General features: G+C 44.2%; 1 long non-coding RNA gene across 1 annotated transcript; it reads left to right on the forward strand.

Moving 5' to 3' along the window:
• Window positions 1-3816: 3816 nt before the first annotated feature.
• On the forward strand, window positions 3817-15890 carry LOC143933186 (uncharacterized). Its single transcript, XR_013263031.1, has 2 exons — window positions 3817-3994; window positions 15144-15890. It is a non-coding gene; the product is annotated as an uncharacterized LOC143933186 (long non-coding RNA).
• The last annotated feature ends 210 nt before the right edge of the window (window positions 15891-16100 follow it).

The following is a 16100-nucleotide window of genomic DNA, read 5'->3' on the forward strand; positions in this document are numbered from 1 at the left end:
ACTGATCACTATTAGTGTCACTGGTCCCCAAAAAGTGTCAAAAGTGTCAGTTAGCTGTCCGATCTCTCCACTGCAATGTTGCAGTACTACTAAAAATCACTGATTGCCGCCATTACTAGTAAAAAATAATTAAATATAAATGCCATAAATCTAGTTTGTAGACGCTATGAATTTTGTGCAAACCAATCAATATACATTAGTATAAATGAAAGTACTAATGCGCACAACCCTAAATTACTATCCCTCTCAAGCTGAACTAATAAAAAACTACCGGGAAGCTGCCAACATAAATAATGATCTCGACATTAACTGTTAAATGAATAAAAAATTATGTAGCGCTACCTGTATATCAATAAATAAATAAATATCACCTAAATTGATCAAAATACAACATAAATGGGAAAAAAAGTGCAAACTCAATAAGTAGTGCAAAAATAAATATTAAAGTGACTAAAGTGCAAACAACGCATATACTATGCGATAATGATCGACGCTCAAATAGCTGTGCAAAGTGAAAAGATGGATAAACAGTCCCAATCCAAAATTTCAATAAAGTCCATCTAAGAAAAATTCCAGTGAAGAAATATCCAGTGCTATCCAAACAGTGGTATTCCAATAGTGGCAGTCTTTGCAATCATGCAATGTGTATACAAGTGCAGGCAAACGCCACAAAAATGCTCCACCTTCAGTGCTTATGGTGCACCCCCCCTGTTTCCCCCAGCCTCTCACCTCAATTCGAGACCCCTAAGGGTCATATGCGCTTTGTAAAATAAAGTTTCTGGCTCTTGTCTATATGGCCCACTCATCCATCAGGTACAGTATGTCAGACCATAGGGAAAAAGAAGGGGACTCTCATGTGTAGTATTCACGAATATTTAATGAAAAATAAAATCCACACTTACATTTAAAATCACTGTAGCGCTTGTAAACAAAGAGACTTCCGGTCTCGGCCGCGACCGGAAGTGACGAACACAACACCTGGCTCCTCCCTGATGCATTGCGTCACAAACACGTGACTTTTTCAAAGGGTCAAGGAGTCAGATGTCTACAAAGTTTATATAGAGCCTGCGGCGCTGCCATGACAACTCAAAAACAACCACCGCTCTAAAAAGTAATCAAATGGGCTTACTTGAAGGAGAAGGGGACTCTCATGTGTAGTATTCACGAATATTTAATTTAATTTAACCCACAATTTCCAGATGTATTTTTTTTTATTGTGGGTATTATTAGATATCCAGAATGATTATTGTTATTAGCTGAAGATTTCTCTATAATGATGCTATTTATTTGAAACACTAGATGGCCACACTGAGTATTTCTATTAATTGTTTTTTATTTATGTGTAACAGATGTAATATTCTGTATAACCACAAGATGTCAGTATACATGTTGCGTCAAATAGCTATATATCCATTCGATTTTTATTCAAAGAAATTAATGTTTTTTAATATTAAAATTATAAATCAATGTGTATAATAGATTATTAATGATGCTTATTATAACCTTGTTTTTAAGTTGTTCAAGTAAGCCCATTTGATTACTTTTTAGAGCGGTGGTTGTTTTTGAGTTGTCATGGCAGCGCCGCAGGCTCTATATAAACTTTGTAGACATCTGACTCCTTGACCCTTTGAAAAAGTCACGTGTTTGTGATTTGGGATTTTATTTTTCATTAAATATTCGTGAATACTACACATGAGAGTCCCCTTCTTTTTCCCTATGGTCTGACATACTGTACCTGATGGATGAGTGGGCCATATAGACAAGAGCCAGAAACTTTCTTTTACAAAGCGCATATGACCCTTAGGGGTCTTGAATTGAGGTGAGAGGCTGGGGGAAACAGGGGGGTGCACCATAAGCACTGAAGGTGGAGCATTTTTGTGGCGTTTGCCTGCACTTGTATACACATTGCATGATTGCAAAGACTGTCACTATTGGAATACCATTGTTTGGATAGCACTGGATATTTCTTCACTGGAATTTTTCTTAGATGGACTTTATTGAAATTTTGGATTGGGACTATTTATCCATCTTTTCACTTTGCACAGCTATTTGAGTGTTGATCATTATCGCATAGTATATGCGTTGTTTGCACTTTAGTCACTTTAATATTTATTTTTGCACTACTCATTGAGTTTGCACTTTTTTTCCCATTTATGTTGTATTTTGATCAATTTAGGTGATATTTATTTATTGATATACAGGTAGCGCTACATAATTTTTTATTCAATCGATATACATTGGTATTTTTTTTTTTCAAAAAATATGGAGCAGAATACATATTGGCCTAAACTGAGGAAGCAATATTTTTTATAGCAAAAGCAAAAAATATTGTATTGTATAAATTCTTGCTCGTTTTCTGTTTATGTCGCAAAAAATAAAAAAACGCAGAGATGATCAAATGCCACCAAAAGAAAGCTCTATTTGTGGGAAAAAAAGGACACCGATTTAATTTCGGTACAGCGTATTGAGAAGATTATCAGCCAGTCAAAGTAACGCAGCGCAGGATCACAAGAAATAATCTTACATAATGGCACACATGTATTTTGCGATTTGTCACATAACATGATTCATTCATACTTTTACTCACGTTTAGGCAATTCTTTTGGTACTCTGGTGAGGGGAGGGGTACCATTCCCATGCAGGAGCAATGGAGTGGAGATGGATGGGATTGATCCAGTAATCTTCTCAATACTGTATTCTATTCACTCTGTAGACTGCAGCACTGTGCAAGCCGATGGAGAAGATGGAGGAGGTGGGTGGAGCTAACACTAACTCAGGGGTGGCGGAGCGGAGGCCTGTAGCGTGGACAAGATGGAGGGGGGAGCTGGGTGCCGGTGGGTGGGACCAACACAGTCAGGGGCGAACTCCAGGTATCTGTCAGACTCAGTGCTCGGCGTAACTCTCTCTCTCTCTCGTCCTGTTGCCCCCCCCCCCGGATCCACCGCTGGATCTCACATCATAACCCCCAGCTGTATGGAGATGTGGTGGCAAGGCAAAACAAGCTCCAGCACTGAGCCCTGTCCTGCATCCTTCCTAGTTGCAAGCTGAGTTACCAATTGTGTTGTGAATGAAATGTATTGTCCTTGACAATGCTTGCTGGACCATGTGTCAGCAGTAATGTGGACCTTGCTGCTGACTGCCTTGCCCAACAATGCCAAAACATTGCCTTCCATGTGATGGTACAGAGCTGAAATGGCCTTACGTGAAAACAAATAGTGACTGGGAACCTGCTATTGTGGTACAGCACATTCTGTAAATTCACAGAAGGGGGCAGAATCCACCAGATGGCAAGGCAGGAGTTGTAAAGTTAGCAATTTGGACAAGCTGGAATGTAGACACTGGGCATGTGGGTGGCAGGGAGTGTATTTTTTTTTTTCTATGCAGAAGCTGGGGCAGAGAAATTTGCCTTTAAAACTGGTGGAGTGCTGCTGGCAGACATGTTGCAAGGACCTGTGACACCCTTTGCTGTACCATCATCCCTGTCAGTGTAGGCTGCTGAGAGGTCATGAGATATAGCGGGATAGACATGAAAGGTGAGGAATGAGGAGGAGGAGAATTGTATCCCTTGTGTGTGGCTTTCAGGTGCTCTTTCCAATGGGCTGAGTGGTGGGAGGTTAATTGCCTTGTCCAGCATGTGGTACACAAAGGGCTGGTGTTTTTAAAAAATATAATTTTTACAATTACTGTGGCATATTTATCTGTAGTATTAAGCATCTTTAAAGTCCCATACCCCCCACATATTGTATTTTGCTTATTACAAAGGATGGTGGTGCCATTTGTTTGAACCTGTGTCTTGATCACTTAATCCATCTATATTCATCTTTGTTTACTCCAGCAGAAAAAAAACAGCACGTCTATTGGTTCTGGTTTAAACATCCATTGTCAGCTACAGTACACAGGTTGATTTGATTTATAAAGACCTCACTATAATCCTCTGTGACGACATGCTGACGTGGGGGCCATAACCAGTATTGAGAAAATGGTTGTCCAGCAGGTATGTGCCACAAATATTATAGTATGTTTACTGAATATGAAGGACTTAGCCCTTGTACACACGGTCGGAGAATCCGTCGGAATGTGTCCTATCGGACCGTGTTGTCGGATAATCCGACTGTGTGTGGTATGCATCGGACTGATTCCGTCAGAATATCCGTCGGACCCAATTTTCCAGCATGTTGGAAATATTTCCCGACCAACTGGTTCGATCGGACATACTCCGATCATGTGTAGAGAATTTTGATCGGACCAAGTGCCACGCATGCTCAGATCAAATTCCTACATCAAAGCTATTGGCTACTAGCCTGAACGTAGTCCCATCGTAACAAAATTACGTCATCACGTTCTGAAAGATCGGATTTTTCGACAACTTAGTCCGTGTGTATGCAACAGTTTCGGACAAGATCCGACGGACCAAATCCGACGGGCAAAATCCGACGGATTTGGTTGTGGAAATCTCTGACCGTGTGTACAGGGGCTTAGAATTGTTCAGACATTCAACAGACTTATATCTGTTTGTGTATATTTGAGTATAATGGATCTTATTAAAGTGGTTGTAAAGCCTTGGAGTTTTTTACCCTAATGCGATATATATATTAAGATAAAAAATCTGTGCTGCACTTGTCCTCCCCTCACCCCCCCTTATGGGCCATACACACAATAGGATTTTCCAACAACAAATGTTGGATGTGAGCTTGTTGTCAAAAAGTCCGACCATGTGTATGCTCCATAGAACATTTGTTGTCAGAATTTCCGCCAACAAATGAGAGCAGATTCTCAAATTTTCTCACAACAAGACTTGTCAGAAAATTTTCTGGGCTCGTCGTACATGTTGTACGTTCGGAATTTCCATCAACATTTGTGTGACCGTGTGTATACAAGACAAGTTTGAACTAACATCCTTCAGAAAAAAATCCACGGTTTTGTTGCCGGAAAATCCTATCATGTGTACATAGCTTTATACTTACCTGAACTCGATCCTGATCCAGCAATGTGCATGAGAGCAGTGGCTCTCCTGGCTCTGTCCCTCCTCACTATACAGATTGATAGCCATAGTTCACACTGCTGTCAATCAAATCCTGTGATGAGGGAACAGGGGCCAAGCCTCCCTGTCTTTGTCAATGTATGCAGACAAGGCAACTCAGGAGCTAGCCCACATGAGTGCCCCCACCAAGTGACACTCACCTAAGAGGAACCAGGAGCGCCGGTGGGGGACCCCAGAAGAAGATAATCAGGGCTGTTCTGTGCAAAACCATTGCACAGAGCAGGCAAGTATAACATGTTTTTTTTTTAACCACTTGACCTCCGGAAGTTTTACCCCCTTCATGCTCAGCCCAATTTCTGCGAAACGGCACTGCGTTACTTCAATTGACAATTGCGCGGTTGTGTGACACTGTACCCAAATAAAATGTATGTCCATTTTCCCCATTAATAGACCTTTCATTTGGTAGTATTTGATCACCACTATAAACAAAAAAGGCTGACGGTTTTGAAAAAAAAAACAATACTTACTTTCTGCTATAAAACATATTCACAATCCCAATAAGCATATATTGATTGGTTTGCACAAAATTTATAGTGTTTACAATCTATGGGATATATACTGGAATTTTTATTTTAAAAATGTTTTTCTAGTAATGGCGGTGATCAGCGACTTATAGCGGGACTGCAAAATTGAGATGGACATTCGTACACTGACACTTTTTGGGAAGCATTCACATGAATACAGCGTTCAGTGCTAAAAATGCACCATCGCTCTACGATTGACACTGGCTGGGAAGGGGTTAAACATCTAGGGTAATCAAAGGGTTAAATGTGCACCTAGCCAGTGTTGATGTATACTACGTGTGGTACTAGGGGAAGTAATAGATGTTATTCCCTGCTTTGTGGGGAAAAAAATCTATTACTTTCCCGCTGACAGGACAGGGCTCTGCCTTGTTTACATTGTGTAAATTTGTTATGATTGCGGGGTGCCGGTGGTATTACATTGGCCGGCACCTGGTGATTGACACCTACTGTGTTTAATCACAGCACGGCCAGGTTGACGTTGGCGCGTGCACACTACCTGGAAATGTTGAAAAAATGTACTGAGTTTATTCACATGTGCGTTTATAAAAGGGTTTTTCAACAAACCAACATATTTGGTGTATATAACATTATTTTTGGTAACATTATTATAACTAGCCATTTTTGTTAAAACAGGCATGTTTCAATGCATAATAAAACATACACAACTCAAGAACTTACAAAGTTCAACTTTGAAAAGTGAAGTATGTGTTTTGGGGGTGCAACCCCTTCATCTCAGCCCCTTTAGTAGCGAGGAAGGGGTTGCACCCACAAAACGCTTACATTGTTCCCGCATAATGGGAGATAGCACATGTTGACGAACTGTGTGCATCTTCCAAATTTTGCTTTTCAAAAATTTAAAACTGTTTTTTAAAATCTCAAATCGATGCTAGCTAGTTTTGTGTGTTTTAGATTCTCCCTAAAACCTCAATGATATTCTTTATTTTCCCAATGAGGATCTGGGCACTTTCACAGGTAAAATGACATTCTTCTTCCAAAACATCCACATCACCTAGAAATAAACAAAAAAACACACCATGTATTATAAAAATGCAGGCATACATCTATTACCTGAAGCTGCGGTCTCACAATTTTGCCAACAACCTCTCCTTCCTCCTTTCTCCTCCTCCTCTGCTTCTGGTGTTTTTTTATTTCCCCGTATTTGGGAGTCCTCAGACATCCAGAGTCTTCTCTCCCCTATGAGAATGTAAAAAAAGGCATACTTAGCACACCGATATTTGAGGGCAGAAATAGGAATATGAAACATATGAAACATTGCTTGGAAGTGTTCAAAGCTGAAAACAATTTTTTTACACTTTCTAAAGCTAGAATACTTATCTGTTTTGTGCAAGTTTCCCAGATGGAGACAACCCTATAGTATCCACTGGCGGACATGTGTGGGACACCCTTATAAAAAAAAAGGGTGTTCTGGTGTCCCACACTAGTGCTCCTGAGTCCAGATGTGTAAACAGCTGCTGAGCGTCCTCTCCTTTACACTGAATCAAGTTTGCATTTCATTCTAGTTACAAACCCATCTACACAACAAACTTCTTTGACTAGTAATAGCCCTGAACAAACGTAGTTAACTGCAACTTCACAAAACATCGTATTTTAGTAGCCGAACGTACAATGTTTCCTACAACCGATTGAACCCATGAACATGAAAGTGGCCATTTTAAACTGTACAACACTAAAGAAAAGCACATGGAGCAGTATCCAAATAATAATAATAATAATAATAATATGAACACATGACAAATACTTACTTTTTTGAAGAACTCGCTTGATCTTGCTGTACTGATCGTGCTCCCTCAGTTTCAGGTCTGACCAGAGTTTCCTCAGTTGATCCTTGGATCATTGTACCCCAAAATTCTTCTGTAGACTCTTCACAAATATGTCATGATCTTGGCTTTTCTCACATTTGGGTTTGGGTAAAGTCCGTACTTCCCATCATAGTCGTCCCTCTTCAAGATGTCCACCATCTCTACAAAGGACATATTTGAGACCTTAAGTCTTCTCCTCCGGGATCGGGACATTTCTGGCTCCAGGGGTTCCTCGTCCTCCTCGTTGCTGTAATTAGCACACACCTGCTGTGTCTCTGCCATGCGCTCTCCCCACTGCACCAAAAGAAAAGGGTCAGGGAATAGACTAGAAAGACTAGACTAGACTAGAAAGAGCGTCAGGGGCGGGCAGAGTTTCACGCATGTGCAGTGTATATAAAACGTAACACGCATGCGTCGTACGTACGATCTGTGAGCAGAGGACGGAGTATCGGAAGCAACGATCATTAGAAGGACAGAAGGTTAGAAGGGCAAAAACAGATATTTTGCAGGGTTTCCTGCATATCTGTATGTGTGAGATACACACTTTAGATATTGTTCTTCTATTCTGCTATTCCCCAAAAAATAATTTAGGGCAAAAAACATTTTTTAGCTGCGTTTTCTGCATATCTGTATGTAGCACTGACCCCCGAAGGAGCTGCTGGTTTAATTGGGCTTACCGTTACCTTCTCCTCATCGATCTGTGTCTAGGGGTTCCCGTGGTAGATGGCCCAGTAAACTCAGAGACTGATGACAGATTTTTATTTGCAAAACGTACACAACAAACAGTCTCTTAAAATAGGATCAGAGGGTTAGGAAGGAAGTTCAGGTACTCTTAGTGTCAAAGTCCATAATGAAGAACTTGCTTACTTTGACTAAATTGAGAGAATAGCCATTCACAACTGGGTGTTCACTCAAGTTGGATAGTCCCTCTCTCACAAGGCCTAGCAGCCAACAAGGTGCTTTACTCAGGAACAAGTCTCTGCCACAGACGTTGTTGTAGAACAAACAGGAATACGTCTCTGCCACAAACGGTGTTGTCGATTTCAGGAAACTAAATCTGAAGGAAAAACTCAGCAGAAAAACTGATAGTGTGTATGGGGCATAACACTTATGGAACACTCGTGTGATACCTGGATCTTTCAGCCAGCTTGGCGATAACCACGTGACTGGATTCACTTATGTACTTCAGCCCCTCCAGGCTCTTGCTAAGAAACCAACCTGTACATGGCCTTCTTCTGAAGAGTCCTCCCCTGGATAGCTATGAAGTTACTGGGCCTCTCCAACTACCGGAGGCGGCACGGGACCACCTCGGAATCCTGCTTTAGTTTCCTTTCCTCAGGCTAGCCAGCCCCGAGACAATAAGTCGGGTGGATCCGCACCCCAGGCCATAGCCTTCCTGGGGGCTGGTCTGGAGGACCAGGCCCATGGAGTCAGAACATCCTTCTGGACCGAAACCCCGAACCACATGACATCCGCATCTTAAGTACCCTCTCCCAGAAGGCACAGCAAGAGTGACACTCCCACTGGGTGGGCTCCGAGAGAGAGTAAACTTAAAGCACCCAACTAGACTGTGGTTCTATGCCTACCTGAAGAGGCAGTCCCCCCTGTGGCCAGGCTGAACATCCTATAGCCCAGTAAGACTGATGCTGAGGTCCAAATTTAGAACAATCGTACCCAAACCAAACTGCAGTTCAGGTGTAACCTTAACTTTCAAAAAGCATAGCCCGTGCTCTTCAGGAGCCGGCACTACATGTACGTGTGAGATACACCGTTTAGATACTGTTGCTCTATTCTGCTATTCTAAAAGCACCCATTTAGGGCAAAAAAAAATATTTTGCAGTGTTTTTTTGCATATCTGTATGCGTGAGATACACACTTTAGATACTGTTCTTCTATTCTGCTATTCCCCAAAAAATGATCTAGGGCAAAAAAAATTTTTTTGGTGCGTTTTCTGCATATCTGTAAGTGTGAGATACACTGTTTAGATACTGTTCTTCTATTCTGCTATTCAAAAAAACACTCATTTAGGGCGAGATCCTAAATGTGAGAAATATAAGGAGAATGTCAAATAAGGGACGTGGCCACGGTCGTGGTGCTGCTGGTGGAGCTCCTGTTGCAGGGAGAGGACGTGGTCGATCTGTGCCGGCTACACGCACAAGTGAAATGCTTTCCTCAGATGTGAGTAGGTGACAGAGCCTGCAGCGGTATTTGATCAGACTTAATGCGGCTCTACGAATGTTGAGGCCAGGACAAGTACAGGCGATAGTAGATTGGGTTGCTGACAGTGCTTCCAGTTCCTTCACATTGTCTCCCACCCAGTCTACTGCTGAAAGATCAGAGTTGGCACCTGCAGCCGATGTCCATCAGTTTTTCACCTCACCTCCTTGCAAATCAGCCAAGCAGTCTGAGCCCCAAATCATGCAGCAGTCTCTTCTGCTTTTTGATGGCTCCGTTAGCAGGGTTTCCCAGGGCCATCCACCAAGCCCTGCCCCAGAAGTGGAAGAGATTGAGTGCACCGATGCCTGCTACTGCCTAATGCAGCAAGGGACCAAGCACACCAAACCCAGGTTCAAGGAGTTCCCTAGCGTGGCAGTTCTTCAGACAATGTGCTGATGACAAGACACGAGTGGTTTGCATGCTGTGCAATCGGAGCCTGAAGCAAGGCTTAAACATTCTCAACCTGAGCACAACCTGCATGACCAGGCATCTAAGTGCAAAGCATGAGCTGCAGTGAAGTAGACACCTCAAAAACCAAGAAAGGTCTCTGGCTCCTCCTGCTTCCTCTTCTGCTGCAGTCTCGGCCTCTTCATCCACCTCTGTAGTGACAGTGGCACCTGCCAACCCGCAAACAGAGGATCTGCCAGCAACACTACCACCTGGGTCACCAACCATCTCCACAATGTCCCATGGAAGCGTTCAGCTCTCTATCTCCCAAACACTGGAACAGAAGAGGAAGTACCCCCTACCCACCCACGATCCCTGGCCCTGAATGCCAGCATTTCAAAATTCCTGGCCTTTGAAATGCTGTCATTCCGTCTGGTGCCTGATGGCATTGGCTATCCCACAGTATGTCGTGCCCAGCCGCCACTACTTTTCCAGGAGAGCCATCCCTTCCCTGCACAACCAAGTGGGGGACAAAATGTGTGCACTGCGCAACGCCATCTGTGGCAAGGTCCACCTAACTACGTATACGTGGACCAGTAAGCATGGTCAGGAACATTATATCTCCCTAAGAGCACACTGGGTAAACGCAGTGGCGCTGGGCCTAAGGCGGATAGCAGTTTGGCGCATGTCCTTCCAAAACCGAGGATTGCAGGGCACTTCAGTCTGCCTCCTGTTGCTAACTCCTCCTACTCCACTTCCTCATCCTCTTCGCCTCCTCATTCGGGCAGCGTAACACCTTCACCACCAACTTCAGCACAGCCAGGGGTAAACGATAGCAGGCAGTTTTAAAACGTTCCTGTTTGGGGGAAAAACCCCACACCACGCAGGAGTTGGAGGGACATGGAACAACAGACCGATGAGTGGTTGGTGTCAGTGAGCCTCAAGCCCGGCCTGGTGGTGTGCGATAATGGGTGAAATCTCGTAGCAGATCAGGGCCTATCGGGTTTGATGTACATCCCTTGCCTGGCGCATGTGCTGAACTTGGTGGTCCAGAGGTTCCTTAAAAATTACCCCCATATGCCAGAGCTGCTGCAAAAAGTGCGGGCCGTCTGTGCGCACTTTCGCCATTCTCACCCTGATGTGCTTGCCTGTCAGCGCTGCAGCGTAACTTCGACCTTCCCGCTCACCGCCTCATATGTGACGTGCCCACAAGGTGGAACTCCACCTTTCACATGTTGGCCAGACTGTGTGAGCAGAAGCAGGTGATAGTGGAGTTTCAGCTGCAGCACACATGTGTGAGTCGCTCTGCGGAACAGCACCACTTCACCACCAATAACTGGGCCTCCATGCGAGACCTGTGTGCCTTGCTGCGCTGTTTTGAGTACTCCACCAACATGGCCAGTGCCAATGATACCGTTCTCAGCGTTACTATCCCAGTCCTATGCCTCCTTGAAAAAAACACTTCGGGCGATGATGGAAGAGGATGTGGCACAGAAGGAGGCGGAGGAAGAGGGATCATTTCAAAGTCTTTCAGGGTAGTCATTCACAAGTGGCTCTGAGGGTGGGTTCCTGCGCCAACAAACGCCAGGTACACAATTGTTCAGCAAGGGCACAGTTCTGGAGGAGGAGGAGGAACCATGTTCACAGCAGGGTGGCACCCAGACAAGCTCATGGCCATCACTGGTGCGTGGCTGGGGGGGATACAGAGGACACAGGCGATACACCTCCCACAGAGGACAGATTTTCGTTGCCTCTGGGCAGCCTGGCACACATGAGCAATTATATGATGCAGTGTCTCTGCAATGACCGCCCAGTTGCCCACATTCTAACTGGTGCTGATTACTGGGTGGCCACACTGATGGATCCCAGTTACAAGGACAACGTACCATCCTTAATTCCCGCAGCGTGATCGTAAGATGCACGAGTACAAGCACACACTGGTAGACGCGCTGCTGGTGGAATTCCCACCTGACAGCGGGGGCACAGTGGAAGCACAAGGCAGAGAAAGAGGTCGCCAACGCAGCCGGGGCACTGCCAGCACCTCAGAAGGCAGGGTTAGCGTGGCAGAAAAGTGTGGAAAAGCTTTGTCAGCATGCCATAAGGACCAGCACCACCAGCTGATATGGAACGTGTTTAGCAGGAGGCAGCATTTCACCAACATGGTGGAGCAGTATGTGTACACACGCGTACACATACTGAATGACGGGTCTGCCCCCTTCAACTTCTGGGTCTCCAAATTGGGCATATGGCCTGAGCTTGCTCTTTATGCCTTGGAGGTGCTGACCTGCCCTGCAGACAGTGTATTATCTGAATGTGTATTTAGCACGGCAGGGGGCGTTATCACAGACAAGTGCAGTCGCCTGTCCAGAGCCAATGTGGACAAGCTCGCGTTCATTAAAATGAACCAGGCATGGATCCCACAGGACTTGTCCATACCTTGTGCAGAATAGACATGTATACCGGCCTTACCCAGCCATTGTTGTATTTTTGATCTCACTCTTTTGGGGTGTACCCTAATTTAAAAAAAAAAAAAATGAAAAACAAAAACCAGTGTTGGCTACCTCATCCTCCACCGCCACTTCCACCTACACCGCCACATCCACCACCATCTCAACCTCCTACTCCATATGGACCGTGTCCTCCTAGGTTAAGATTATTTTATTTTATTTTATTTTTTTATTTCAAAGTATTTTATTTTGTATCACAACAAGAATAATACATTTGAAAGTGACATTCAGAATATCGATTCAGTCAAAACATAGAAAGGTTACAGGCAGCGCAACAAGATGAATCGAGTGTAACACGTCAGAGATATAAAATGTAAAATCATTTTAGACAGACATGGTAGTGTTAGCCCTTGTACACACGGTCGTACATTCCGACAACAAAATCCATTGGATTTTGTCCGAAACTTGTGTTGCATACACACGGTCGGACAAAGTTGTCGGAAAATCCGATCGTACGTAACGTGATGCCGTTATTTTGTTACGACGGGACTACGTTCAGGCTAGTAGCCAATAGCTTTGGTCTAGGAATTTTATCTGAGCATGCGTGGCACTTTGTCAGATCGGAATTCTCTACACACAATTGGACAAAGTCCGATCGGATCATGTTGTCGGAAAGTTTTATAGCCCAGCTCTAAAAATTTGTTTGTCGGATATTCTGACGGAAACAGTCCGATGGAGCCCACACACAGTCGGATTATCCGACAACATGGTCCGATCTGAAATTTTCCGTCGGAATGTCCAACCATGTGTACAAGGGCTTAGAGTGAAGGGTTGGCATTCCTGTTAATGGTCGGAGGTGTACCTCCTCCCCGGACACCCCCAATGGGAGCTAGCAGTGCCTGAGAGGAGGAACTTAACCACCGACAACTAGGAGTGAATGTAAGGAGAGGGCGGAAATGACCATGTGTCTTTTTCCCTAAGATAGGAATCTGTGACTAGGCATCAGTGTTTGTCGTCTGCAAACAGGCCACATTTGTGAACCTGAGAGGCACATTGAACTCCTTGTATGTTGGGGTCCCGACGAATGGAGATGGCGAGTGTCTCAATTGCTATTGCAAAGATTAGCGGAGAGAAAGGACAGCCTTGTCTGGTGCCTTTCGCTATATGTATTTGTTTGGAATAATGGCCTTGAAGCCTTATATAGGCTTTAAGATTTGAATAAAGAGCTCAGATCAGGCCCATAAACTTGTCGCCAAAGCCCCAACATTCAAGGATTGTAAAGATGAAGCCTTTTGAAGGTCCAGTGATAAAAGCATGCCTGATTGTTTTGGACCTCCTGGCCAGTTTGTCCAGAGGATGGAGAATATGTCTATGGCTCTTCTGATCTGATCAGTGCCCTGTCTGCCTGGGATGAACCCCACTTGATCCTTATGAACATATCGGTTAATGAAGGAAGCTAGACGATTTGCAAGGAGTTTGGTATGGATTTTTAAAGATTGGTTGTAAACCCTTATAAACCACTTTGACCTACAGGTAAGCCTAGATTAAGGCTTACCTGTAGGTCCAAGAAATATCTCCTAAACCTATACGGTTTAGGAGATATTTACCTGAAGACAGCCACCGCTGTCTATGGCGCATGCGAGACCCACGGAGACCAACCAAGAAGATGGACGCTTGGAACTACAGGGGACAGCGGTGACTTCGCTGGCTCCTAAGTCAGGTAAGTGATGCATAGTAGTCCATTATGCTTTACCTTTGCAGGGAATCAAAGATGAAGTAAACCCATCAGGGTTTACTTCCTCTCTAAGTCGCTATTGATGAGGGAGATGGCTCTATAATTACTGACTTCTTCCGGGTTTTTATCCGGTATAGGTATTACTGCAACGCAGGCTGTGTTTAGGTGAGGATCAAGTGGGTTTCCCTGTGTCTTTGTGTTAAAATTTTCTGTCAAATGTGGTGTCAGGGTGTGGTAAATGTCTTGTAATAGGGGTTAGGGAGACCATTGGGGCCTGGAGCAGAACCTGATTTGAGGTTCTTAATGACTTCCTGTACCTCTTCTTCTGAGAAGGGGGCCTCCAGCATATTATTTTTTATTTTTATGTATTTTATGTTAAGTTATTTCCCTATCTACATACTTGTCATGCTTTTAACAACATTTTGCTGCCATTTGCAGCCCTCTAGCCCTTTCCATTACTTTTTTAGAGCCATTTTAGTCCTCAAAAGCTTGGGTCCCCATTGACTTCAATGGGGTTCGGGGTCAAGTTCGGGTCCCGAACTCAAACATTTTTGCAAACTTCGGCCAAACCCGAACATCCAGGTGTCCGCTCAACCCTACTCTCAACCCTTCCATTCACGCTTCCTTCCACCCCAGCTGAGGCTTCCGATGCTCACCCTGGGACTTCCATCCAGGAAGAAGTGGAGGAGCCCAGCTTGAGCCAGCTATAGTATTGTTCTACATATTTTATTTGTAAAAATGAATGATGTTACCTATATGTGATTATTGATCACTAATTGCTGATTTAATAAAGTGTTTTACATATCAATAGACAGTAGTAGCCAAAAATAATTGGGACAAGAATAAAAAATGCTGGGGTCAGAATGATAGTCTTTTTTATTTGTTAACATTCAATTTGCAACAGTCATGAGCTGAAAATTGTGTGTGATTGATGAACCAAAAACTAAAAGTATGTCCCTTTTTCATACACAGGAAGACCTCGGCCAGGAGGAGGGCGTGGAATGTGGCAGCCAGGAGGAGGCAGGGGTTAGTGGCAGCCAAGAAGTGGCAGGGGTTAGTGGCAGCCAGGAGGTGGGCAGGCCTAGGAGCCTCACAGAATCCCAGGTCCCTCCCCTCTGCCTTCCAACCAAAAGGCCCAGGAAGGGGAAGAACGTGGAGGAGTCAGCACTCAGACTGATTGGGGAGGCTTCTGAGGCCCTTAAAACTACCCCCACTCTTCAAGAGGCCTTTGCCTCCTTGGCTGCATGCAAAATGCAGAAAATGGAGGAGGGGCAATGCCTCTTGTTTGAGGAACTAATTTATATCACACTAAATAAGTGGTTGAGGGGGCAACTCACCAACAAAACCCACCTGTGTGAGTTGGACCATCCTCCTCCTTCTGCCACACCTCCAACACCACAGCCACAGCCTGGAAGGAAGCGTGGAAGGAAGACCAGACAGTGATGGCCTGGGTTCAGTCTGGTCTGACAAAAGATGCAGGCTCTTGTATGACCACAGCCTGGGGACATATATGTCATCTGCTGCTGTTACTGATCTCTTGGACTTCTGGACCAGATTGTACTCCCTTATATATGGACTACTCAGGCCACCAATTTTGCCTTTAAATAATTGATGTGTGCCCTGGGGGCCAAAGGCTTCCCCAATTTCACCAGTTTCTCCAGCGTTGCTTTCCTCTTTATTTGGTTATGATCCCTAATAATTTTTTTTTTGTTAAAGAAATGCTTGCCTATGTGTTTTATTTCAAAAGGACAGTTTATTTGTGAGTAGGCAGGTACATTTCAAAAACACAAAGTCAGATTAACAAGGTACACCAACACCAAGACCACAAAGTTGCTCCTCTAATGCAGGAATACTCTATGGAACTAACAAGGTTGGAAACCATAGTTTGCCATAAACGGGGACAAACTGGAAGCTGAATTCAAGGCACTA

The sequence above is a fragment of the Lithobates pipiens genome, unplaced genomic scaffold (genome assembly GCF_037356315.1).
Source record: "Lithobates pipiens isolate NorthernLeopardFrog02 unplaced genomic scaffold, aLitPip1_a1.2 Scaffold_27, whole genome shotgun sequence".
Classification (NCBI taxonomy): domain Eukaryota; kingdom Metazoa; phylum Chordata; class Amphibia; order Anura; family Ranidae; genus Lithobates; species Lithobates pipiens.